Source organism: Mugil cephalus, chromosome 4 (assembly GCF_022458985.1).
Source record: "Mugil cephalus isolate CIBA_MC_2020 chromosome 4, CIBA_Mcephalus_1.1, whole genome shotgun sequence".
Classification (NCBI taxonomy): Eukaryota; Metazoa; Chordata; class Actinopteri; order Mugiliformes; family Mugilidae; genus Mugil; species Mugil cephalus.
The window spans coordinates 26,025,326-26,052,208 of NC_061773.1; the positions used below are offsets into that span (position 1 = coordinate 26,025,326).

At 39.7% G+C, this 26,883-nt stretch overlaps 1 protein-coding gene across 16 annotated transcripts in view; it reads left to right on the plus strand.

Annotated features, from left to right (window-relative positions):
• nfasca (neurofascin homolog (chicken) a) overlaps positions 1–26,883 on the plus strand; it is a 111,108-nt gene that overhangs the window by 4,716 nt on the left and 79,509 nt on the right. For 3 of the 16 annotated variants that reach the window (XM_047582455.1, XM_047582462.1, XM_047582464.1), the window contains exon 1: positions 25,297–25,630. The exons of 1 other annotated variant lie outside the window; for it this stretch is intronic. The gene's annotated coding sequence lies outside the window, so the exon portion shown is untranslated. Of the gene's footprint in view, positions 1–25,295; positions 25,631–26,883 lie in introns of those variants that run through there. 12 more of the 16 variants (XM_047582460.1, XM_047582458.1, XM_047582461.1 and 9 more) reach the window with 8 other exon arrangements.

Sequence of the window (26,883 nt, forward strand, 5' to 3'; positions counted from 1 at the left end):
CCTTTTGAGGGTCCTAAATATCTGTGACAACATCTATGACAACACAATCATCAATACAGATCAGTTAAAATAACGTATCGTAGAAAATGAGCATCCTTTATTAAAATCTCCCATCGCCCTGAGTCACTTCAGCGGAAATGGCCAAGTCAAGCGGAATCTGGGTAAAATTGTGTGTTGCACAATTAATTCTGCATTAGGGAAAGCCTTCTGGCATAACTGTGATTACGCGGCATGGTGTATACTTTGTGTATGTGTGTGTGTGCGTGCGTGTGTGATGCTCACCTGGCAACTGATTTAGTACAACCAGCTACCTGTGGTGAATGCTGGGTTTAATGCTTCACCTGGCATCAAGCGTTGTCTGAACCACAGGGCAGCATCCACAGAGGCTCTGTCTGAAGGACACTGTGAGAACCTGAGTCATTTAGTCCGTCTGCAGTTTGCAGCTGAGTTGTTTTTAATCTAATTCACAGTTGCATAACATTATGCTCCCGCTGGCTAGAAGGTTGAATTCATAAAAATCATATAAAAATTTTTACTTTAAGTGAAAATGACAGCTGATAAGCCCATTGCATTGATAGACCACGGACTGTAAATAAACATGGATGCATGAGTACCTCCTCTAAAGTGAAGCCAAAGCAAGTAGAGCTCCCCCTTGTGGCTGGAGGCTGCAGTATAGGTTATAAGCTCCACCTCCTCCATGTTAGTGGGTGGAGCTTGGGCCAAAATAAAATACTAAAATACAAGTCAGATAAATGGTTTCTGTAGTTTTAGGTTAATATAACGTTGAATGAGTGAATGCTGAATGTTCAAGTGTCAAGTTTCTTTTTAGTTCATTATCTGACGCTAAAGGAACAGGATGTGACAAGTTGCCATGCCCACCACTTTATAAAAAAATTATTTAAAAACACGGTCAGCGTATAATCCAACATTTCCTTGTAACTGGTGTAAGTAGAGCAGAGCGTAGCATTAAATAAATGGAAACGTGAGTCAATGTAAGGAAGTGGGGATGCGTTGTCCATATTTATATACAGTCTATGAGCTGGACAAACACACTGTGACTTCTAGTGTTTTGAATTCTATGAAAAACGTTGATGTTGTTAAAGTGTGTTCGAGCCTGGAAGCCAGACTCATACAGTCTCGTTTTAAGCCAATATTTTTGAAGATTGTGCTGCACAAAATCTCCAAAATTCCATCCTGATTCTGTCTGTCTGCTTTTGTTTTTGAATGTTAGTTCTCTTTTATATACTGTATTACAACGGGATGTATCTATTTCTCTGTGGATACAACCTGGTGCACAGGCACATTGTCACACTCATCAATAGAAAACCCCTTTTCTTTCCAGTCCCGTCTGTATGCAGTCCTTCTCCGGTTACCTTCGCTGTGCATTCACGTGTCCATTAGCTTTTGCTTTTTGGCAGCTTCTATTTTTAGACCTCTCACACAAACGGTTGCTTCCCTTAAAGGACAGAAGAAGAATCAGGGAAAGGAAAAAATACTACACACACCAAAGAGGTAGAAGAGACAGAGGAACATACCAAGATGGAACAATGAAAACAGAGAAACGTCTGGAGTGAAGGCCGGTGGCACAGCGCTGTCTGGCAGGACGCCAGGTGGAAAGGATAAATAGAGGATGGAGAGATCAGAGGGAGGGAAGTGTCTTGGAGTCGGATTCGGCTCCGGGCCTCAGTGCCCACTGAGACCACCGACTGGATGAATAGAAAACAGGGAGGAGAGTGTATATACTGTATCGCAGACATGGATCCACTGCTGAGAACGTTGGATAAAACTGATGTTTTAAATATGTGAAAATGTTAAACAAAGTTAAATGAAGGTGAAAATCACCTCAGTTATCTGATGCCTTGTATACTACAGATTAAATCAGGTTGTAAATACTGCCGGGTTAATTCTGCATAATTCTAAGTAGATGTCTTGTATTCTTTATGAAGCTATGATTTGAAACACTCTACTTTTTTAGGTTTAACAGACACATTAAGGTGTATTTACACAAAGTATCAGTATCAGATCAACATCGCCGATACCAGGCTGAACTTTACTCATTATCGTATCGGAAAGAAAATCAGTAGTATCAAACATCACTAGACACTACGACTAGAAGACAGAGTCAAGTCGATCTAACAGTAGAATTTCACTGGGTTCAAGTGTGTGGTCGTCATTTGAATGTGTGTAAACTAAACCCGGTGGTGGTGAAGGTTACACATGCGCATGACATGTCGTTTATCGCCAACGGCGTTTTAGGGACAGATCTCTCAGGTGGTCTGGGTCACATGAGTCTATTATTAGGTAGGTAGATAGAATGAGTGCACGAGTGTGATTCTGTGTTAAATATTGACGCTGACGTATGAGGAGCATGTGGTTAAGTTTTACCTTCATTTACCAGAGATTAACGTGCATATGGAAACTTCCATGGTTGGAGTTATAATGTGAAACATGTGAAGCCAAAGTGATGATGCACACACATAAAACTGCTCTGTTCTCGGTTCTGGAGCAGCGGTAGAGATCCATCAGAGACATCAGCTGTTAAAATATTCTACTGAGTCACAGATGATGTCGAGGTTTATTTGCATACAGAGAAACTGAGATCCAGGTCTGAACACACGTACCTAAAGCTGGTCACATGAGATCAAACAGCTCAGATATCTGGATCTTAATGTGAGGTCTCAACAAGCCCCCGTTTGGCTCGTAAGACACCTGTGAATATGCAGCCACTGATTTTGCCGTTGTGACGTTACATTGAAGTTATGTTATGATCTATCAGGTTACATATTAATGGTGGCATCATGTCAGAGCTGTAAAACAGTGACTGGGCCAGATTTAAGTGCAATGCTGACAGGGACAGGGAGACAGAGACCAGACTAAGATCATAGCTCCACTCAGTTAATGCAGATTTTAGCCATAGCTCCACCACAGGCTTCTTCTTCTTTTTATTTTTTAAATATAGCCACTCCATGGTGAAGATTAATATACACTCAGGATTATGAAGAGATGTCAGGCTTAGGGTTGCTTTGTTTGGCCTAGAGATGGGATTTACGGCTCCTCTTTGAAGGGAGCTGGATCTTGTGGATCCATTGCACAGACTGGTTTATTTCTACAGTCTGGGGGGTAACTCATTTTATCCTGAATATAATCAGTGGGAGGAATCACAGGGTACAATTTGAATTTGAATTAGAGTTATTATTCTGGTGGTAGGCTGCCTGAGTTCAAATCATCCTGAGGCATTGATTTTAGATACATAAATACTTATTTATTCTGTGGGAAATTCTGGTAAAGATCTGTGCGTTAACTGGGGAATTGAACCCAGATCAACTGCTTGGAGAGGCAGATATGTTCACCATTAAACCGCTAATATATTATACTTTCCTTTATCGTTTTTCCAAATGCTGGTGTGATTTCTTTGGCTCATTTAGTGTTTTGTGAAGGCAACGTGGACGACTCATGTGACATCATGTGATATTTGTATATTAATTAATTACGGTGCGTGTACTCTGCCGTGTTGTGCTGCTGCGCTCGGTTCCCATCGTTCATTTTAAAGAGCCGGTCAACAGATACGATTCGTTGGAGAACGCCACATCTCTAGTTTGACCCTTCTCTTTCGTCCCTACTCTCTTAACATATATTATATTTCTTCCACCATCCGCTCATTGATTGATTTAATCTTTGGATTTACATATTTCACAGGTGTTGAACATCTGGCTGTTGGAGAAAAGATAACCAACGAGGGTGAAACTGTTCATGATACTTAGGCCCTACATCTATTTCTTGGTGTTGCTTTCTGTATTTCTACACTCTCTGATGATTGTTCAGTCACCAGACTCTAAATAGTCAACAAAGGCAAACTTTATTTTATTTTGGCATTGTTGCAATTTTGAACTTTTTCTTTTTGCCTCTATTTCTATGCGTCTCTACATTTTCCCTGTAGCATTAACACATTTAGCTTCGCATAGACAACGAGGGCAAGTGACACACGACCTGTTTTTAGCTGTTAAAAGGACAAAATCCTATTTTAAGTCTCACCATAACGATAAGTAAATGCTAAAAAGAAGCCGTCAGATTGTTTTTTTTTTTTTCGTCTGCAACTTTTGGTTTGTAGTTGACTTGTTTATTTCATACGCCAAAAAGAAGACGTCTGAATAGTTTTTTAAAGCTGTAGCTGTATTAACTTTTTTTGGCCAACTGTGTTGTTTTTAAAGTGCTTTATATATAAAGACTGACTGATTGATATGATACAGATGGATTTGTGCATTAAATGTAAATATACTATGAACAGGAACTATAACGTAATTTATAGAGGAAATGGCAGATGATAAATTAGCCGATATAAAATGCAGTTTTTGGATTTACATCGTACTTTACAGATAAACTGAGCATTAAACGGTGCATAAACAATAAGCAGTAGCTATCTAGTGACTAATCTAGTGCTATATTTGGTACTGTGCAAGATTATTAAAAGTGTCTGGTAGACCCACCAATGAGCAATTGCCAAATTTCCAAAATTCAACTGAGGTAGGAAAAAAAAAAAAAAGATTATCTATAGTATCTGTCAGGACGTCCCGTAGACGCCCTCTGGCTATAAAATGCTCAAGCAGATGCTGATTTCGTGAAGAGGAAATGACCCCCATTAAAACGCTCACAGGGTTAATTATTAACTTAGTCCGTCCCGTTTTAGAACCTTTTACTGAATGTAAAACAAAAATAAAAAATCTATTCCATGTGATGTGCGTTATACAAACTAATAATTATTTTCCTTGCAAAACATCACAGACGTCTTCACAAACAATATAAAACATCCAGGGATATAACACTTCACAAACATTATAGGGTGATGAAAGGGAATCATAACTGGGATAAACTTGTCTATTCAGAGTTTGCTGTCGCCTCCACTCGGTTATACGGCTTTAAGATGTTTATATAGAACAGAAGCCACCTTAGTCAATTGTTTTGTATTAGTATAAAAACTAACTAACACACAGACAGTAAATCTTCATCTCTATTTTTGTCTCAGGGACAAACATAGTGTTGCCACCCCTCCTTCCAGTGTAGCGACTATCCTTATTAGACCCGATCTTTAAGCCGTGCTGTAACCAGTCCCACTGTAACTAAATCTGGATGCTTGAGGGCTCTTCCCACCATATATCCCATCTGTCACCACGCTGCAGTGTCTTCCAGCAGCTGATTGACTGCATCTGCGAGGCAGGTGAGGAGTGTCTGCAACAAAAGACTTTCCACAATAAAAAGCTGACCCACCTAAACCTGTTAACAAAAGGCGGCCTTCCCACTTGCTGCAGGGTTTTCCCCCTTCTCTCTCTCTGTAGCTGTCACTGCTTTATTGATCACAGTTAACACACTGTTGGATCAGTAGCAGGTGTTACCTCACCTGATCTGATTGGTTTTGACACCTTAGCTGTGCAGGTTGATCCAGGGATTTTCATAATAAAAAATTCCGATAACACATATATCGGCTGATTTTTTACATTTTGTAATTAAAACAAAACGATAAAATACCTGGATTTGATGGCTTATATATAAGCCCAAACTCTTGTTATATAAACTGAAGAGAGAACATTTTACTATTTACTAACAGTCTATGCGCTGCTGAAAATGAGTATAGCCCACAACGTTTTTTTACGCTTGGCTTCCACAATATTGACTTGGTTAAAGTGATTAGCATTGTAATATTTAAGCTAGTTATCCAGGCATTTTCCTAACTTTAGCCATTACTTACCTTGGTGATTAGCAAGATAATATTTAAGCTAGGTTATCCTAGCGTTATCCTTACTTTCAGCCATTACTGACTTGGTTAAAGTGATTAGCAAGGCTAATATTTAAGCTAGTTATCCTAGCGTTATCCTAACTTTAGCCATCACTTACCTTGTTTAAGTGATTAGCAAGATAATATTTAAGCTAGGTTAACCCCAACTTTAGTCATTACTGATTTAGTTAAAGTGATTAGCAAGGTAATATTTGAGCTAGTTATCCTAGCGTTATCCTAACATTAGCCATCACTTACCTTGTTTAAGGGATTAGCAAGATAATATTTAAGCTAGTTATCCTAGCATTATCCTAACTTTAGCCATCACTTACCTTGTTTAAGTAATTAGCAAGATAATATTTAAGCTAGTTAACCAACTTAGTCTTGATTTGTTAAGTGATTAGCAAGGTAATATTTGAGCTAGTTATCCTAGCGTTATTAAAACTTTTGCCATCCGGTTAAATTTTATCAATGATTACGTAAATAAAAATATTTCGACCTAAGTGAAATGAATATCATTGTTCAATGTATGTCACATTTCAGACTGATGACATGGGCCCAGTCTGGAGTTGTAGGTCTGTTCTAGACCAGTTTTACAGCCAACAAACTCTCAGTGTCTACAGTCAATGAAAGGGTTGTAGCATACATTAACACCACATCCACTGTAGCCTCTACGTCTCCACAGGCCACAGTACAGTAGGCATACAAATCACTCACAATGCACACACAATGCAAAGCACAGGGCAAACCCCACAATACATTTGATCTCCAAGACATACTGTGGTTCTTTATTTCTGCCCGGTGCAGTGATCCCAAAGAACTATATAGTGTAGAGAAAAGTGAGCAGTGAGTACATTGTGTATGTGCAGAGACTTGCGTGATATGCTCCATGTGGGACAATAGTATGAAGTGAAAGAAAAGATCAGACCATGTCCACACACCACTGAGGAGATTCAAGCTTAGTTTTTCATTTTACATTTTTCTCATTTTTCCTCCAAGCCTAAATTGGCAACAATTTAAAATGTGTTTAACATTTTCCTCTTAGGCCTTTAGTGACCTCCAACCTTATTCAAACACGTCTTAATGGAAACCATAAAACAGTAGTGATGTTCGATACCACAGATTTCCTTTCCGATCTGATACCAATCCGATAAAATTCAGGCAGATATCAGCGATACCAATCCGATACCGATACTTTGTTAGCTTCATAAAGAATACAAGTAATTTACTTATTAATTATAAACTTGGAAGCAATTTGAGGTAGCTGCCTCATTTATTGGATCATAATTTAGCAGAGCTAATAGTAGCAATAGCAATAGCAACAGAAAAAACAACACAATTATACAAAATATATGAAAATTATGTTTCAAACACTAAAAAAACGGATTCCTACCCAAGTTTTTAACAATATTACTGAGTCTATTTGACCAATTAGTTATTGTAGTACTCAGCATTAGACTATTCATTCTTATCCTAAATATACATCAATGATATTCTTGTATGAGGATGATATTTTGTTATATGTATTTCATATATTTCAACTGCAGGTCCATCATCTCAGCAATTCTAACTGTAGCTGGTTTTGTTTCCTCTGGTTATAGAGCATGAGTGTGAATTGATGCCTGTGAGACTGGAACATCATGATTCGCTTAAATTACCGCCCTTTAGAGCGATATCGAAAAATGACACCCATCTGGGTATTGTGATGTCTAACTATATATAGGTATCTCTACTTTCTGGAGCACAGTTTCTTCCCCTACCAGAGAAACCCGAGGATAGCATTCAACTTTGGAGGACAAAAACAATAAAAAAACGTTCTTCCTTCCACAACAGCTTTAACTTTTCCAGAACATAACAGCGTCCATCGCCAACATAACCAAAAATGTGATTGTGAAAACCTCACTTAGGATCTGGGTCTAGTTTAAAGCCTACAGACATTCTCTATTTAGACACCACTAGTGGCTTTTCCCATTCACACACGGATTGTTTTCTTAAGGTGGACAAATTTTGGTATTCAAAACTTTAAAGACATCTATATTAATAATACCTTTGCTACTTTTCAGCATCTTCCCGATAACATTTCTTTAGATATTTACAAGTCTGCGGCTTTGTTCATGACACATTTCCTAGCCTTTCCAATTTACCCTCTGACTCAGCTTTGGACGGTTTCCTGAAACCAATCCCCACTCTTAAAGGCTCCATCTCCTATATCTATAATCAAATTAATCCTTTACGTTCAGAGCTCCTAGGCTTAATAAAGTCACTGTGGGAGGAGGACCTCTGAGATATCAGAGGAAGTCTGGGCAGAGATTTTGAGTCGGGTGCATAAATCATCTATTTGTGCAAGACAGAGTCTTATTCAGTGCAAAGTTGTACACAGTACCTATTATACTAAGGCTTGACAATCTCCTGCGAACTTAATACACATTGTCCATCTCTATATAATTACTGGACTGAGCTGGACTTGAACCTTCTCACTGGGAGGCATCAGCGCTAACCACCGGGCCGCTCAAAATCCATATGAAATATAAAATAACCCATCCATTAATTATGATTTGAAATACACTACTTTTTTTAGGTTCACCATTGTGACATTAGGGTGTATTTACCAAAGTATCGGTATCGGATCGGTATCACCGATACCAGCCTGAATTTTACTCAGTATCGGATCAGAAAAAAAATCACTGTACTTGCTTTTGTGACCTGCTAGCCATAAGATTAATGGTAATTAATTGGAAATCAACCATTAGAGACGCCTTTTATTTTCATAAGCTGGAGAAAATCAAACTCATGAATATCACTTCAGTAAGTAAAACCTCAGTAAGAGTTGCACCAAGTATTGGACCAATGAGGTAAAGCCAAGGATGAGTTGGTAATAAGAATAGTACTTTCTTTTTTCTACAGGATAATGTTAATTGCCGGATGCAGGATGTTTCTTTGCGTCTTAGTCATAGATGGAGGTGATTTACTGCCGTACGCGAATAAATTGGGCATATACACTATTTGGGACTTGTGTGTAAACTGTAAACCCACTGAACCAAAAACAAAAGAAAGTTCCCTTTAAGTCAGAAATGATTGATTTAAGTGTAACTCGTATGTCAGTGCTGGAGAACATAGAGATATTACCGTGGTGATGAATAACTCTGGAACAACCAACTCCTCCCACTTCACAATTCCTCAGTGGGAGGTTGAGAAGGGAGTGTGTCGCCACATTTTGCAGTCTGTCACCGTCCTCTATAAACCCCTTTTTTCCCTTCACCACCTCAGCAGATGGGCACTAGTGCTCTCCCTCTTTCTCTCAGTGGGGAACAGCCTTTTGATACTTGTACTGCCCCTACGATCTACATCCCCTCCCATCGCCTCGGGGGCTCACTCTCCATTGTTTCTATTGTTTTGGCTTGAAAGTGGGTTAAGGAAGACGGCAGTTCCAAACAGAAGGGACGGATTGGACGAGAAGGACGGGAGCAGCGATGGGGAGACACAGAGAAAAGCTGAGAGAGAGAGAGAGAGATGAGATGGAGGGGAGGAGGTGTCAGATTATATGAATACGGGATGGAGATGATGAAATGATTGGGGGGGAGGGTGCCGAGTAAAAACTGGGGAGAGGGATGAGATATGGACACCAGAGGGAGGTTAATCGAAAAAACGATGGGAATTGGCGCAAAGTGAAAGAGGGGCCTGGAAATCAGTTATTAAAGAGACATCAGAAACAAGTTTGTGCATGATGTAGGTCACTCATACCTAATTATAGATGTATAATGTGTATGTATATGTCCTAGAAGGAGAGAAGTGTCCTTTTGACTCGTTGGCTTGCATCTGCCACTACCCGTTTCCCCTCTCATTCATTGGTTCATTTCGTTGAACCGGGTGGAAAACCAAGGCCCCAGATGCTCACGATGGCTTCACGGTGGCCGATGGCCTAATTTCATCGTGGTTTGAAAGAAAATAAATAGAATAAATGTCGTGCTTCCCACTAAATTTCACAAGATTTTTTTTTTTTTAACCCTTTTATCATTCCTCTGGGTTTTATATGGGACACCAGTAGGTTTTTGAACCAATCAGAGCTCTGTACACGAGTTGTGTTTGAGTGAATGCTGCATGATGCAATGTGTCATTTTCTTCTGATTTCACTGATAAAAACTCATTATAGGATTCAACCAACACGTTTTTCCAAAACAAAACAAAAAATCAGGCGAACCCAACAACTTCTTATTTTGGATTGCTCAAGAACAATACCACATAGAGCGATTCTGACTTTTGCGATAGAAACTTCAGAGTCTTGGCTTTCAAAAGAGATCAAGACCATGAATGAGCTCGTAAATGTTCATGAACAGCATTCAGTTTACTTTGAGTATGTCCTAAATAGACCTAATTTAGTTTTTCAAAAAGGCTGGTTAATAAAACCTCCTTATTATGATACAGTCAAGACTATTTTAAAAACTACGTATACAGTATACAGCACTTTTTTTTATCAGTCCATCTTTAAATTACCGTAATAACACTGATTATTGGATTTATCTACTATCAGCAGCAGTCTATGCAGTTCACGTACAAGAATACTAAACATGCTTTGACATTACATTGAGATTTACATTCTGAGTCCTTCTTCTTAAAATAATTGTAAATCTCCATGACCTAAAAAAAAATAAAATAATCAAACATCAGGTTTTAAAAAATGGCAGTAAAGTAAAATTTTATTAGCCATCAATACCAATGATAGCAATAGGAAAAACAACGCAAGTCGTTTAAGAAGAGCAAAAATATTTCGGAGATTGTTGTAACCCTGAAACTAATCAAAGGTGGATAAAACCACTTGTGAAGTTGTGCAGTGTCCCCTGAAATCTACTTAAATGAAGACACGGTCTCTGAAAAACATAATCATGTTAGAATTGTTACTTGCTTTTCTGAATCCTGACTTGTTCCGCTGAGTTTCAGCACAACGTGATGTTTGGTGTCGTCGTCACTTTGAGCTCAGACTTCGTCCAGGCCACAGCTGCTGAGGCTCAGATGCATTTCAGCCTCAAAGGTCATTATCTGCAGAACAAATGCACACATTTGAGGAATGTGCAGACACAGATTCCATTTTTTTTTACATGGTTCCCACTTCAGACACACAAGAGAGTGACAGAGACAGACGGTGTCTGCATGATTTCCTCTTTATTTCCCTTTTATTTGACTCTAGTAGACTCTACTTAGCATCACACTGTGAATATGTAAGATTCTGTGAGACCTTCGCTCCCAAAATCCATTTTGTTCAGGCTCCGCCACCAAACCAAATGACACACAATGTCTGCTTTGTACTGAAGGTAAGATTATCCATTATTAGAGTCAATGACGGTAAATGACATCCATTGATTGGTCGAGTAGTCTCTTTTCTTTCTTTTTTTTGTCAGCTTGCTTTGCAGCTGTTCACCAGCTAATTTTCTGGTGTCACATCAGAGAAAGGAGCTTGAATGTGGCTTAAATTACTTTTGTGCTCACAGTGATTACTAGTTATACAGTTGTGCGTTTTAAAATGTGCGCAGCAGCTGTGAAAATGATAATGAAAATGACTGTGGATACCAGTCAGAAGCTGCTCTCTCGGAGCGTCCTCGCGTTAATGTACAGGATTTTATTTGTAAATGACAACAGACCATTGTTTTTAATGTTAATTATTAAGAGCCTTATGGTACCAGTGGTAGAGAAAATGAAAAATAATAATTGTAGCAAAGCAAGACTTTCTTTCAACGTAACTGAAGGAAATCCTCGTGCAGTCTTTGTTCAATACAAAGCTTATTTGTGTTTGTTCATGAGGCTGGATTTAATGTCCAGCTTCACATCACCCCGACGCAAACGTCTTCTCTTTGGGATCAGCTGAAATGAAAGCAGTGACGGAATAACTCCCTTGTTTGACCTTTTTGTGATTATATTTGATTGTGTAGCTGCTCTTCTGACTCTTAAGTCTCTTTTAGGGTACTCATTTACACTTTGTTAATGTAGGTTTTGCAGAAAATTGACACGAAAGTCTCAACCACCTATTACATAGGAAGATGGCGTCCATATTCTAAAACTACAAGGCTGAGGCTGGTGAAGCTGTGACACAATTTTAAAGTTTCCCACCTATAATCACACAAATAAGCTTATTTGTGCTTCCTTGTAACTAGGGATGGGCATCACATGGGATTTTATTGATACCGATGCCATTATTGATTCTGCTTATCTGATCCGATTCTTTGTCGATTCCTCCTGTGAATTTTTGATCTAGAAAATGTAAGTGGTTTCGTGTAAACAACATACATTTTATTGAGTTTCTAAACAAGAGATAAGAGCTTGTGTAAGTAAACAAACAGGAAATTGGTCACTGGATCCTCACTAGCTCTGCTCTGTTGGGACCCGTTGACCAGAGATTGTCCAACATGTGGCACTCGCGAGCGTCGTCGACAAATGCTTCATCATGGTGTTGCCACTGCTTGTGACTAAAGTTAGCGATGCTGTTTCAAATTTAGTGCCAACCTATCTTTGTTATTAGTCTTAGACTTAGATAGACTTTAATGATCCACAAAGGAAATTACTTGGTCACAGCAGCTTAGTTGCACATAAAAGTAACACTCTTAAAAAACAGAATAAAGATAAAATAGAATATGATTAGTTTAGAATAAAATAAAAATGTATGAACCAGGTGGGAACCAGGTCTCTGAAGCACTTCTCAAACCAACCAAAAACATGTTGATTGGTTCAAGGCACAGAAAAACAAGAAAAAGTCAGACCAAAACCAACCAATTACACAATAATAACAACGTAAAAAGTTCAGCATCACAGAGCGGCGACATGCTGCCACACTTTCAGGCACATTTTTCAAAAAAGAAAAAAGAAAAGAAGTGTTTTCATTACTGCTGCTGGACAGCGTTCCCCAGACAGTCATCGTATTATACACAGAGGCCACACAACAATTCCGCGATTAATTACGTTTTTAATCCCAGTTTAAGCTTTGTGCTTAATTAATGAAGTGCCTTGTCGACAGTATAAAGAGGCCAGAGAGCTAATTTGAAGTGCAACTGATTCACGCAGCAGATCTGATGATTAATCTGTTAGGCTGGTCTATCAGTGGCAATGCTCCGTCAGTCGCATGGGACTGTATGTGTGTGAGAAAGCGAGTCCTCTTTTGTTGTGTTCATTATGTATTCATATGTGCGCAGGGAGCATATCAGTGCACTGAGTGACAGACGTTCAGTCTGGCCTCAGGCAGCGAGACGTCATGCCAATCTGTCTGAACGGACTTAGGGGGACATGCTTAAATCAGTAATCTTCCTGATTGTACTTCATCTCCTCCCTTACTGCTAAACGGCTTTTGCTTTGTCTTTTTATACATTTTTCACTCATTTTTGTGCTAAACATAGAGATCATTACTCTTCTGCATGAGATGTAAAATAATCTGGTGTGTCGCTCTAACCCTAAACTTAACCCTAACCCTAACCAATGTCCCGTCAAGAATCAGGACTTTTCATTTAGCCTTTATTTAACCAGATTAATCCCCTTGAGATTGGGGATCCCTCTTACAAGGCAGACCTGGTCAAGGTAGCAGCAACACAATTACAGAATTAAAAGATAGAAACAAATAACCAATAAATTAGTTACAGAAGCACATAGTTAATTAAAAACATACACAAATTCCTGATTTGGTGCTGAGAACCTAAAAGCTTTCTTTTCCTAATTCTGCTCTTGTTTTTGGAACAACCAAGAGCAAAATGTCCAAATGGGCGGAGATTGTAACCTTGTTGTTTCCACGTTGAAAGGGAGCTTAAATAAGAAGGAATTTTACCCAGAATGGCTTTATAAATGAACATATACTGATGATTGAGGCGAATGCATGCAACAACGACCCATTTACTTCAGTGTAGAGAAGACAGTGATGGCTGAGAAATGTGTGATTGCTTACTGGTATTAGCCAGCCTACATAGAAAAGCCTACATTATGATATCGGACATCACCAGTGATGTTGAAGATTGCTTTTTTAAACGTATTAAGACAAGGCTTTGGGTATAACATTGTCTTACCGCCTATGGAGAAAGAGACAGACAGAGACTGAGACAGACAGAGAACAGAAGATGAATGCCAGAAGAGACGAAAGCAGATGAGATTTTTCCGGAGGTCACCAATCTATTCCTGTGGTCCTCGCTCATCAATTATTGCCTGGACTTTGTTATCTCAGAGCCCTTAATTAGGCTAGCCCGGGCACATCCACGACTAGTTAGATTTGACAAGGCTCTGGCCCCATTGAGAATGGCACAGCCAATCACCTCAAAGGTCGTACTCCAGAGCAAAATGGGTACTCAGAATCATCGTGTCTGGTTGGATGATTATCAGGAAGTTAGAAGACGCAGACGTGAACAGTTGAGAGCGCACATGGAGACAAACTAACGTTGATTGATGAGTGATTTTAGGTGTTTATGAGGCTGTAGCCATGAGCTGTAACACCCTGCTGAAGTTCATAGTCGTAACGCTGAAGGTCAGTGGCTCAGCAGGCATGGATGAATAAAAATTGTCCTTTTGTGCACATTTAATCCCCATTGACTCGAGACAATCCATTTTGACTTGAGTGGGCAAGTCAGTAGGAATTCTGAGTTAATGAATGGTATTAGGAATCTTACCATGACTGAATGAAAAGAAACCTTGAAGCACAGTTTACTGTACGCTTGTTCATACTAAATAAGTATAAATTAAATAGATTCACTAAATACATGAAGCTATTGATTTGTCACATATCCCATCTCAGTCTACCTCCTTCTTCTTTGCTTATGTTCTTGGGAATTAGTTGCAGCCTCCACTACCTAGTTGAAAGTTAAAACAGCTGGAAGACTTGCTTGCTTTTCCTGTTTTTATTCTTGATCCTTTGGGAGCTGACTTGTGTTAGGTAACGATGTCTACACTTGTTTAATGTGCAGACAAGACAATCACTCACAGCCTTCGTGTGTTTAGGTGTATAGCCCTATTCACATGGGATTAGTTTTACCTGGGGACGTCATGTGATTCAGATATAACTTCATAGTTCATATGGTGCATTCACACAGGATAAACAACCTAACTACCCCCATGACCCCTATATATGGCCCTATATAGGGATCATGTTATTCTGTAGTGGTGTCCGAAACCTTAGCGATTAATTCAATGCTCTATATAAGGTACTACAGGGTCCTATATAGGTGTTACATAGAGCCCTATATAACCCCTCTATAGGTCCATATGTAACCTCTATATGGGGCCCTATAGTCCCCTATATGGGGCACTGAATTTAATCGCCAAGGCTTCAGACACGACTGGATAGAGTCCTATGTAACCCCTATATAGGGTCTTGTATGGGGTAGTGGTGTCTGAAACCTTAACGATCAATCAAATTCAATGCCCTACAAACAGAAGTCAAAATTCACCATAAAGCATTGCAAAAAGTCTAATTCTGTGTTAAGACGTTTTTTTGTGTGTTTCTCATCAAAATCAGCTGATTTATGGCGAGGTTCATGGGGGTAGGGGTTAGGGAGCGATGGGATTGAACGATTTTGGACACAGCCCCTGTGTTTTACTCCACTCCACTTTTTAACAGCTGTAGTTCCTTTGTGAATTCATTGATAATACAAAATATATTTTTAAAATTAAATATGATGACATTAGTTTTGTCACAGGGCCTCTGTGTTATGAGAAATAGGCTTCTAAAATTACCGTAAGTAGCCAGGTAAAACTCAGCCCATGCGACGAGGACTTTATTATTGTGTGCTGTGTAGTAGAGTAATCTGAAGTCAATGGAGCTTCACAGGTCAAACATAAATCCAAAGAGATGTCAAGGGTATTAAACCATAAAATCACTTCCACTGACCTTCAAAAACACACACACACAGTGCGGGGATTGAATATGTGCAAAATTGAACTGTCTCCAGGACCAGGATATTAAACTAAGCTCACACTAACCAAGATAAATGCAGCATAGTGATATGAGAATTTCACCAATTATTTTCATACATAACAATCAGTAAATATGTAGGGCGTCTTCATAAATCAAATGTCTTAAAGTAGGGTATCTGTCCTTTTTTTCCAGGCAAATAAACATGAAACTTCATCGGCTGTACAGATTTAGAACTAACACTTTTTATTCGGGCTTGGTGATTCAGATAGACCAGAGCACATATCTAGTCTGTGACTGCAGGCTGTATGCGTGTGTGTTCTTGCTGGTCGAGTTACATTTTGGGATGACCAAATATAACCCAAGCCCAGGGTTCTCGAAACAAACTGCACTGACACATATAGGTCACCCTACCACCTAGACACATTCACACAATCTCCAGCATCCGTGTTTCCGTCAGACACTTTTTTATTTTTCTTTCTCACAGTCCATTTGTTTCGACATTGGTATCGGCGTCTACAGAATTCTGATTCACCCAGGCTTGTGATGCATTCATTAAGGGGCCCTTCAAGAAGCTGGTGTTTTATAAAGGAGTTCATTGTGGCTTATTGTCTTGTTGTAGATGTCATTCTCTTCACAGTTATTCAGTCCTAATAGTCCTGATTGCAGGGCCCTTGTTTATACACACTCATGTTTAGTGGGACGATGCTTCTTGATGGTATCTGTATAATGATTCCTATGAAACTCGTTAGGTTCATTGGTGATTCTAAATTGGCCATAGGTGTGAGTGTGAATGGTTGTCTGTCTCTCTGTGTTAGCGCTGAGAGAGACTGGAGATAAACTCCTCTCACCCAATGACACCTGGGGTAGACTCCAGCCCTCCCTGGAATGAATCCCCTTGGAAATTACATCTTAATGATATTTATTCAATAAGTATTACACCAAATTCTAGGACAGCTTAGCTGGCTCTAAAATCAATACACATAGCTAGAGATCCCTAAAATAAAACAACCTTTAGTTATGTTTTATTTACTTGTTGGCATGTAAGATTATCCAAGCCTGTGAGAGGATGGTGGCTGTGCACAGTATGTTAGTCTGATTTAATACACAAACACTAACAAACACGTACCAGTGGAAAAAACACAGGGATTAGAGTGAGGAAACACTCATGTGACAACATACACAAAGGACGAAAATCAGCCAATGTTAGTGTTAGAGTTATTAATACAGACCTAATAAATCTCAAAGCTGGAGTTTAGCCACAGCAGGTCTGTGCTCTGTAGGCCATGCTGATGCGTTGTTCTTAGACGAATTGTCGAGTAGACGAGAAAAAATCCACATTTACCATTATCATGACTCAGCAGAACTGAATATGCACACAACACATTTAATTAAGCTAAATAACTTAGGTTCAGGAATAAGACCTCGGCTCAAACATCCAATTAGATCGCATCTAATCTAATTGCATCTAACCTCTCCTTTGGCTCAGTTCTCAAACCCCTTTCTGTTCTCTCTTCTCCTACATTATCAGGCCCCCACCCTGAATTTCTAACCAGGTTCCTGCATCCAGACTTCGGCAAACCACGATCATCTCCATACCATCCATCATCCCCTTCACCCCTTCCCCTTGAACCCTTCATTCCTTTCCAATCCCCTTTAACGTTGCCAAATAAAGCTCTTCGTATTAACCCAGGCGTGGACTTGTTAGTGAATGTGCCTTTGCACCAACGTGGCTGCACAACTGAATGTGTGTGTGCTTGTGTGTCTTATTGATCAGCACAGATGTTCCACATGGCCTCCATGCCACAGATGGCCAGTTAAGTCGTCTTGCCTCGTTCTTGTTGTTGTCTTGGCACGTCCTCAGACATGCAGAGTCTTGTACATGTTCCATCTTCCACACACTGACACTTGTGTTTCGGAGTCCTTTGGTTTCTGCTGACCAGCTGCTACCCAAAGCTATTGTGACACCAGACTCCAGGACTATTGTGTTCAGCTGTAGCATGTGTGTGTGTGTGTTGCTCTCAGATAAGACGTACTTTATCACTTGAGAAAAAAATGTGTTTTTAACTATGGAGCATCATGTATCAGTGTGTATCTTGTGGTGTACTGTGTATGTGTGTATATATTTGTATATGGAAGGGGGAAGTGGGCTATTGAAGCCCTTAGGGTTAAGTAAATGAATAACCCCGACCTCCGCTTGGCCCTTGAGGCCCCCGCTGCCTCATTAACTGTAGAAAAGCCACCACACCTCCTGTTGCTGGAGACAAAGATGTGTGTGGAGAAGGAGGAGAGGGGAGGGGGGTCCATGGTGGTTAGGCAGGGTTTCTTTACAATAAGCACACTTTTACGCACACGTCGCTGATGCCATGTCCTGCTGTCACTGTCTCTAGTCTGTTCTGTGCTCATTGTTGTTGTGTTAACTTCCTGGAGCCTTCTTCACTTTCTGTCTGTGTTACTTGTTCTGTTTACTGTCACAAGATAGACAGTTAGTATTTATTTATTGTGTTTTTGCAGACTCTCTCGAGCCTGGAGGCATTGCGCAAAAGCACATAGTTATTACTTTAGTTGTTTTTACTAAGATTTAAAGCTAGCACCACGGTCTCCATTTTTTGTTTATCATTACATTCAATGCTCCTTGATTTTACACAATCAATTCATCATCAAACAATCAAACAAGTAGTGTTTGAGATTAGACAGATGTATATATGTATATGTGAGGTTTCTCTATAGTTGTGTCATGTGCAGCCCCGGATTTTATCTGATTGTTTTTTCTGTCCAGGATATTCAGCATCATCGTCGCCATGGTTGCTCAATTACCGGTGTGTCTTGTTTACCTCCAACCAGCCACTCTCTCTTCCACACTGTCTGCAGCAGCTGCTCCCAGCCCCCCGCCTCCCGACAAACTAATAGGGCTAAAGAAGCGAGTAGCGGCTGAAAATAACTGAGTTAATACTCACTGAGAAACAGCTTCTTCCCAGAAACTGTATGACTGTTAATATTTGGTGAAGCTGGGAGAATTGCACAACCCCATTTGTTCCACATCCACATTTTCCTTTTACAAAGTTGCACAATTCATGCTGCTGTTAATTTTTATCTATACTGTTTATTTACATCTATATATTATAGTTACTATGGGGAATAATCTGGGACCTGAGTGCATAATTTCGTTCCATGTCATTCTTCTGCTTCTGTGCAGTGATAATATCACTATGGATTAACTAAACATATTATTCCGTGTTATTCAAATATCCTAGAATTCATTAATCTTGTGAAATAATTAATCTCATCCAGAGGCAAGTAGAACATACTAGACTAAACGCTATGGAGGTTTTACAGCAACAAAGACTTTAAAGGTGTTAATTTATGCTCATTAGAAACAATAATCTTCTGTCAGTCATTCATACTGTGCATATGATGCTTTCTCTTCCTCTTTTGGCACTCGTCCTAAACACGCCGTCTGTTCATGGCACTAACTGCTTCATTAGAGGGAAATAACAACAAGAATGTGGGAGGTTTTCCGGCTGTCCTAGCTTTCCTCACTGAGAGGTCAGTTTTGACTTGGACAGACTTTATTCATCCACAAGGGAAATAGCTTCGTCACAGTAGCTCAGTTTGACGGGGAGATTATTCCGATACGTTACGTTAGTATTGACACGTCAGGTTCTCTCATGTTAGCATTCGTCTGTTAGCTCGGTAATTCAGACCGTTATCTACTGGTAATGGTAAATGGACTTGCTTTTACATAGCGGTTTTCTACCTATTGGTACTCAAAGCGCTTTGCAACCACAGACACATCTACCCATTCACTCACACTTTTTTTTCCTAAACAAAGGATGCTTTGCACACCCCCAACATCCACAGAACAGAATCAGAAAAAACATGCAATAAACAACAATATGCTGCACACATAACAGTTTACGTCATAAAGAGCCCACAGATTGTTAAAACTGTCGCCCGTCCACCATGTTTGGCCCAATCTACCGGACAAAGGCTCATTGATAGTTGCCCACATACTGTATTCGCTCAGCATGGTTCAGGCCTGGACAGACACACACATGGAAATCCAGACCTGACAGTAGGAAGGTTTGGATTTTTATTATGGGGAAAAATGTAGACATTCACGCAGCCAAACACACCTAACAAAGAGTGTGTGAATGTGTGTGTGTGGATGGGCAACATGTTGTAGTCTGCAGGTAGAGGACACACACACATGAAAAGACACTCACACACACACGTTAATTTGACTAATGAGTGTTGCTTTTTGTCTACATCACTTGTGGGACTATACAACCCCTCGCAGCAAGGGTCCAGTTACTGTGTGTGTGTGTGTGTGTGTGTGTGTGTGTGTGTGTGTGTGTGTGTCGGTGAGGGTCAACAACAGAGTTAATTAACAACCCCCCCCCCACCATTCCCCGTTGTACAGTGTAATGAGTCCAGTTATTGTCTGGCTACGAAGCTGTCCTAGTTTCCTAATATGCATTCCAGTGAGGCACATACATTTGTATTTTCCTGACTTGCCATAGTATCCTTGGTGTGTATTTATGAATTAAAATGTAAAAATGTATGTGTTCATCTGGCTTTAATGTGTTCACTGTTACCGTTCCTGATTAAAAATTGAACTAGAAGTCTAGAAAAAAAATAATGAATATTGGTTTCTGGTGCTTGTTTCTGTGGTGTCAGGCTGGAGTGAAATTGTGCTACATTTAGGCAAGTTTTGCACACATATATATATGTATGTATGTAGTGTATATCGCACAAATATCTTCTATCATGTAGCAACCAAAGACTGTATATAAATATGGACAATGCGTCCCCACTTCCTTGCCTTGGTCAAACTGAAACTCGTGTTTAATTAATGCTACGCTCCACCTCCACCAGGAGGACAAGGAAATGTTGGATTATACCCCGAACTTAATTGTAAAAATAGTTTTTTCTACTCTCATGGTTAACGGAGCGGTTAGCAGGACATCCAGTGGTCACTAAAAATTAAAGTTATCCAAAAAAATTGACACTTGAACATACATCAATATTATATTAACTACCTAAAATGACAGAAAACATCCTTGAACAAAACAATTATTTGACGTATAATTTACAGTTTTAGTTTCGGCCCAAGTCCCGCCCACTAACATGGAGGAGGTGGAGCTTATGACCTATACTGAAGCCAGACACCAGGGGGAGCTCTACTTGCTCTAGCTTAATTTTTTAAGAGGTTTTCCATCTTTATAAAGTCTATGGTAGCAACAGGTTTGATTTCATTAAACCTAAGTTACATTTGGAGTTTTTGCTTTCGAGTCTTAATTGAGATCTTTCTTCCCGTCAGTTTTGTGACTCAACATCCAAATTTCAAGTCATTATTAATCCGCATGTTACATCAGACTGGTGGAAACTATGGGCTCCAAGCTTCAGGTCGGTTGTGTGTGTTTGTGTTGATAAATGAGGAGGTCGCACTTGTCTCCTGTGTCTTTTGTCTCTTTGCTTGTCTGTAGTTGGTCTGAGTAGAGGTCAACTGACTGGAGTCCATCTGGGCACGAGTTGATGTTATCTTTGCTTTTGTTTGGGCACTTTTTGTGTGTGTGTGTGTGTGTGTGCGTGAATGTCTTGGCGCATGTCTTAAGGAAAAGCAGGAGGAGGGGGCTGAGGTTATCCTATTGTTGTCAGGGCATAATTTTAATAATATGCGTGGTTCATTTGCATGTTGGTGCAAGCAGCGGCAGGGTATGGGGAAGGGGGTGAAGGGAGGGGGGGATTATTATTGATTCGTTGGTGATGTGGTTGGAGGCAGAAGGGACCTGAAAATGTTGGCTGAGGTCGGAAGGTCAAGCCGACAAACACGGCGCCAAAACTAAAATCCCTCCGTGATTCTGTTCCCACCTACAGGTCGCTTCTTTAAGATGTTCCTCCTTAGATTGTAAATTGTCTGCTTTAAGCATTTTCTCTCTCATTAGCTGGATTTTAAATGTTTCGATTAATAAATATTTAGCTATTTGAAACAAAATGTTCGCAAGATATCAAACTATTATTTACATTATATATGCTACACCCCTACAAAATATACAGTATAATATCCAACTACTGTAATTCCAGTGTTTCCCATACAATATTAATACTATGGTGGCCCAGCAGGGTCTAATTTACTCCACCATGGTCTAATCAAGACTTAAGAATCCTTTATTTATTTATGTTATTATGTGAGAACATAACACAGTTATGGGCAGTAGCTCTTGGCTGAAGTAGTACAAATATGAAAACAATAGAATAAGCACTTTACAAAAATATACACATGACACAAGTCAATGTAAGTGTAATGTCAAACATGGTCTCATAACAAATGGGAAATATATTTGCACGTCTCAAACAATACCGTGCCTGTGTTGATTTTCCTATTGCCCCCGAAAACACCTCGGGGTGCCTCCCCCCGGGTCAAAAAAACAAAACAAAAAACTTTTATCCCCTGTAGACAGGACACAAATGAACATTTTGTACATAATAGTGTTGAAAATAAGAGAGTAACAATCCATTCAATACAACATATTGACCTATTTTACAATAACATTAAACACTACAAAGCGCAAATCTGAGTGGACTTACAACAGAGTGAGGTTTGATCTTTTTGAGTAATGTTCAAATGGGTGCAGTTTGAATTCTGTCGACAGTAGCCGTGTTTCCATTACACTTTTTTCACAAAATAAAAGAAATATTTCTGAAATTTTAATAAAGTACAACTTCGCTACATATGTGTTTCCACTGAAAGGTGTTATATGCTATATAATATCCCACAGTTCTCTTAAGTTTATGTCATGTGAGACTTCACTTTGAGGAAGATGGACTTCAAATGAACTGGTCACGACCCCATGTGTCATCTCTGGTGACACCGGTGACAGGGAAATGCAAAATATGTGCTTCCATTGCATCGATACGTCTGAAAAACCACCTCATCATGGGAGCATACAAGTGTTTTAGCTTTAGATATTTTGAAATACATGTTTCCATTACCAGTTTTTATTGCGATTATATTAGGTATTATATTTCTAGGGGTAATGGAAAGGCAGCTAGTGAGATTAGCCGATTAAAGTTGGTCCTGCTGCAGTCTCTCCACTACTTATTATCTGAGTAGTGCAGTAGGTCTGACGGTTACGGGCATTTCTGTGTATTTTTGCTGGTTTTCCCTTCCACCCACATTTGATTTCTGACTGACCTCCCCTCCAGCCATGTCTCGCCTATGAGAAAACTCAGATGGCCTCCAGCTGAGGGGGGGGGGGATCCCCCACTGTGTGTGTGTGTGTGTGTGTGTGTGTGTGTGTGTGTGTGTGTGTGCATTCACGCTCTGCATTCACGCATGACCTAAGACGTCTTCTACGCCTTCACGCGTTTGCGTGCGGCTTGTGTTCGTTCACGGCTGGCCTACATGTTTCAGCTTTTGTGGGTGACTGAGGAAAATGTGGGAGTAACTTACAGTCTATTTTCATTTTTATCATGCAGATCCACAGAGATCTGGGTCTTCAGCAGACGTGTATAAAGTGCTAGAGACCCAAAGTTGATTAAAAGTACAAGTAGTGACTGGAGTTTAAGTGTTATTTAAGCACCACACTTAAGTACAAGTACTTAAATATTCGGCATTTTATGCACTTAACTATTGCAAGTACTTTATTTTAATATTTACTACTTGAGTACTGAAAGTAAAAGTATTGTGTTATGTGGTTATTAAAGAGTGCAGTTAAAACAAATTGAATACCATCGTTTACATGACTTCAAATGTTAATATAAATTATGATATTCACTTTTATTTATTCATTCACCCAAATCCAAAACATTATTTTTCTTATTTAACTATTTTTATTATTTAATATTACTAATATACGTCAACAGTAACCATAACTTTGATATACAGTTTGAGCATCTTGCTAGCTCGAGGCTAGCTAGCTAGCTAGCTGTCACTATAGCTTTAGCCCATTCTTACCTTTGGAGCTTTATGCTGTAGGTTTATTTTGTTGAGATTTAGCTGGAGTCGGGTCTTCCACGCTGTTTGATCCACTTAAGGCACCGCTCATGTTGGGAAGAACACGACCCACGGAGCCAAACTCTACCTAGAGTCCGACAAACATGTGCTAAAGAAACACCGCTTCACCATTTAGGTTCGGCAGCCTAACGGGCCTCGTTGCCATAGTAGCGGTTGCTAGGGCGTATGATTGGACGATGACGGTTTGGGGGCGGGGTTTTATGCAGCGCGTTAAAAAAAATGTGTCACATTAAAAGTATTAAACTCATCGAAAATATGTAGTAAAGTAAAAGTGAAAGTAGGAGAAAAAAAAAAATAAAACTCCAGTAAAGTAAAGATACAGTATTTTAGTTCTTAAGTACAGTAGTGAAGTAGCTCTACTTTGTTAGTTTACATCTCTGACACAGCGCTGTGTCTTTTTTTTTTTTTTTTTTGCCTTTTTTTTGCATCACTCTCCACTTCTTGTTTCAAATTCAACAATGGCGACTGAAACTATCGGCTGAAATTTCACGCGTCGTATAAGACCTCCTTGGTGAACCTTACAGATTCTTCATTGATCCAAAACGATCAATTTCGAAAATCACGGAGAAGGAGAAGCAGCCGGAGACACTAAAGCGGAAACATGCTACAACCAAGTGGTCCAGTCACAGCTCTTTGTGTTCTGCGTCGCCACATAAACTCAACGTAACGCAGAACTAAAGAATGCAAAAACCCGTTCGCTGCACGTCGTTCTTTGTCAAGACAAATCAGACATTTCAGTCGATTCATTCATTTTGTTTTGCACAACAATCATCTCAGTCTTTAGCTGTGGCAGGGACGAGTTTAGCCTTTGCTTGAATTCATTTTACAGCTCACACATCGTATCAGGAAATATTGCACAGGTTTATTAGCCTTATCAATGAGAATATTGTAAACTTAACTGGTATTTAAAATAGATAGATAGATAGATAGATAGATAGATAGATAGATAGATAGATAGATAGATAGATAGATAGATAGATAGATAGATAGATAATAGCAGCTCAGCTGTATTTAAAGCTACGGACACTGAAGCCGCCTGCACTGTACGGGGCTAAAACCCAGGGGCAGGAACAATGAAACCATCTGTGTTTTCACTTCTGCAGAAATACACTCGACGACGTTGGGGTTTATTTAAGCAAAAACCGGGACTTGAAATCAGTTCCAGATGATTAATTTAGTCATTGTGATTTCTCCAATGGTTTGCCCGGTCATCAATCTTCCTCCTCCTTACACAACTTTCTGGGTCTTGAAGTGTTTTTTTTTTTTTTTTTTTACTCAGGTTATTGAGTGCAACTGTATCGTACTTTGGAGAATCTTTACGTCTTGCTTGCGAAACATTGTCTGTCCTTCCCAAGTGTTTTTAAGCCTGGGACCAGATTTAGTTTCATGTTATTTATATGTCTTATTCTTTTTTTTCCGGCCAAAGTAACACCCCACTGGAGTGGAACAGACTTCTTCACCCCAACTAAAGCAGAAACATGTTTCTATAATCAAATGCAGGTTTTCCACTGTATTTGACTTGCATGTGTGTGTGTGTGTGTGTGAGTGTGAGTTTGTCTGACAGCAGTAGAGCGTGTGTGTGTGAGTGTGTGTGAGTGTGTCTGAGGCTCATTAATTATTCATGAGGTGGGAGGGGTGATAGAGCAGAGGCGGTGACAGATGGAGAATCTGTGACTGAGAGAAACAGTCGGAGCGCCGAGAGAGAGAGAGAGAAAGGGACAGAGGGAAGGAAATAAACTGAATGAAAGAGACAGGCAGAGAAGTGTAGTATTTTCCTGCGTTTTTGTTTTTTGTTTGTGTGTTTTGACAGTGGTGACACCTTTTCTTCTCAGTGGATTTTACAGCGGCTCAGTCTTGTGTGTTTGCTGTTGTCTCCCCTCTTTTTTCTTTTTTTTTTTTTTTCCTCGGATGCTAAAGGATGGATAGAGATGGTGACACCGCTGTAAACCTGGACACAAGGGCTGCACTGACACAGGTACCGACATGCTATCAATTACTACGTGTTTTTGTACTGAGAGGACTTTAACCGAGTCCGAATGAAGACACATATATAACGAATAAATATGTACTGCAATAAATATGAATGTATGATGAGATCATAGCGGCTCAGTTGTGCATTGTGAGGGAAACCCCAGATTTTGAATAATGCATCTTTAAGCTTCACAAAGACACCTCTTTGCTGGGAGCTGTGCTATGATTTCAAAGACAATCGTGCACTGTGGACACTGGCGTCACAGAGAATACATACTGTGAGTGCGCTCCACGTTTTCTCCACCGTCTGGATGTAGAAACCATAATAGAAAGCGTTGCTACCGAAGTAGAGGTGAATTCTGGACTGAAACTTGTCTCGGATGGTGTTTGTGTTATTGTGGGTGGTAGAGTTTCTGTACATTAGATATTTAAATTGTCCTTAACCTCATGTTTTTACAGTTGTCTACCTTTACAAACTTCACAAGAGAGCGCTAACACACACTAGCGTTGATTTAAACAGAAATATTGATTTTTTCTTGTCTGCAGTTTTATCTTTCTGGACATAATTAGTGACCGCGTTGAATGAGCGGGGGTTGATAACAGCTCTGGTGTCCAGCTATTGACAGGCAGGTCTCAGTGAAAAGTGCTTTCTTAAACGAATTAGTCTTTAATACCTGACATATTAACTCCTGTAACGCTTCAAGCTGGTCCTCCAACAGCACCACGCCGGCAGCTGTCCTCCTCCTCCTCCTCCTCCTCCTCCTCCGCCTCCTCCTCCTCCTCCTTTCCTACATCTCTCTCTTTATTGAATCCTTGAAAGTATTTTGCGATGGCCATCTGGATTGAGGGAGCAGGCGCCCTCCATCAGAGTTAAAGAATTAACTTTATCGCCCATCCATGAGCTTGACATTGACCAGCAGCTCTACTGTACGTCCGGGCCTTTGTGTTTCTTTTACACACTTTAAGTCACAGGAATGAGACGAATTAACGAGTCTTCTGTCTAAAACATGAAACATAAATACACTATAATACTGTGTACATATTCAGCGAGTAAAGTCAACGTGAGTGTGATGTAATATTGCTGATTGATTGATATGATGCTGGGTTATTTGCTCAATAAGTACCTCTGATAATATTTCAAGGTGAAAGTTGTGCAAAAAAATATGACAAAACTAATCAGCTAAAAGTCCGGGTCAGTCATACAATCAGGATTTACGTAGTTTCTGCTTCTTGGTATCACTGGCTGCGTTTCCATTA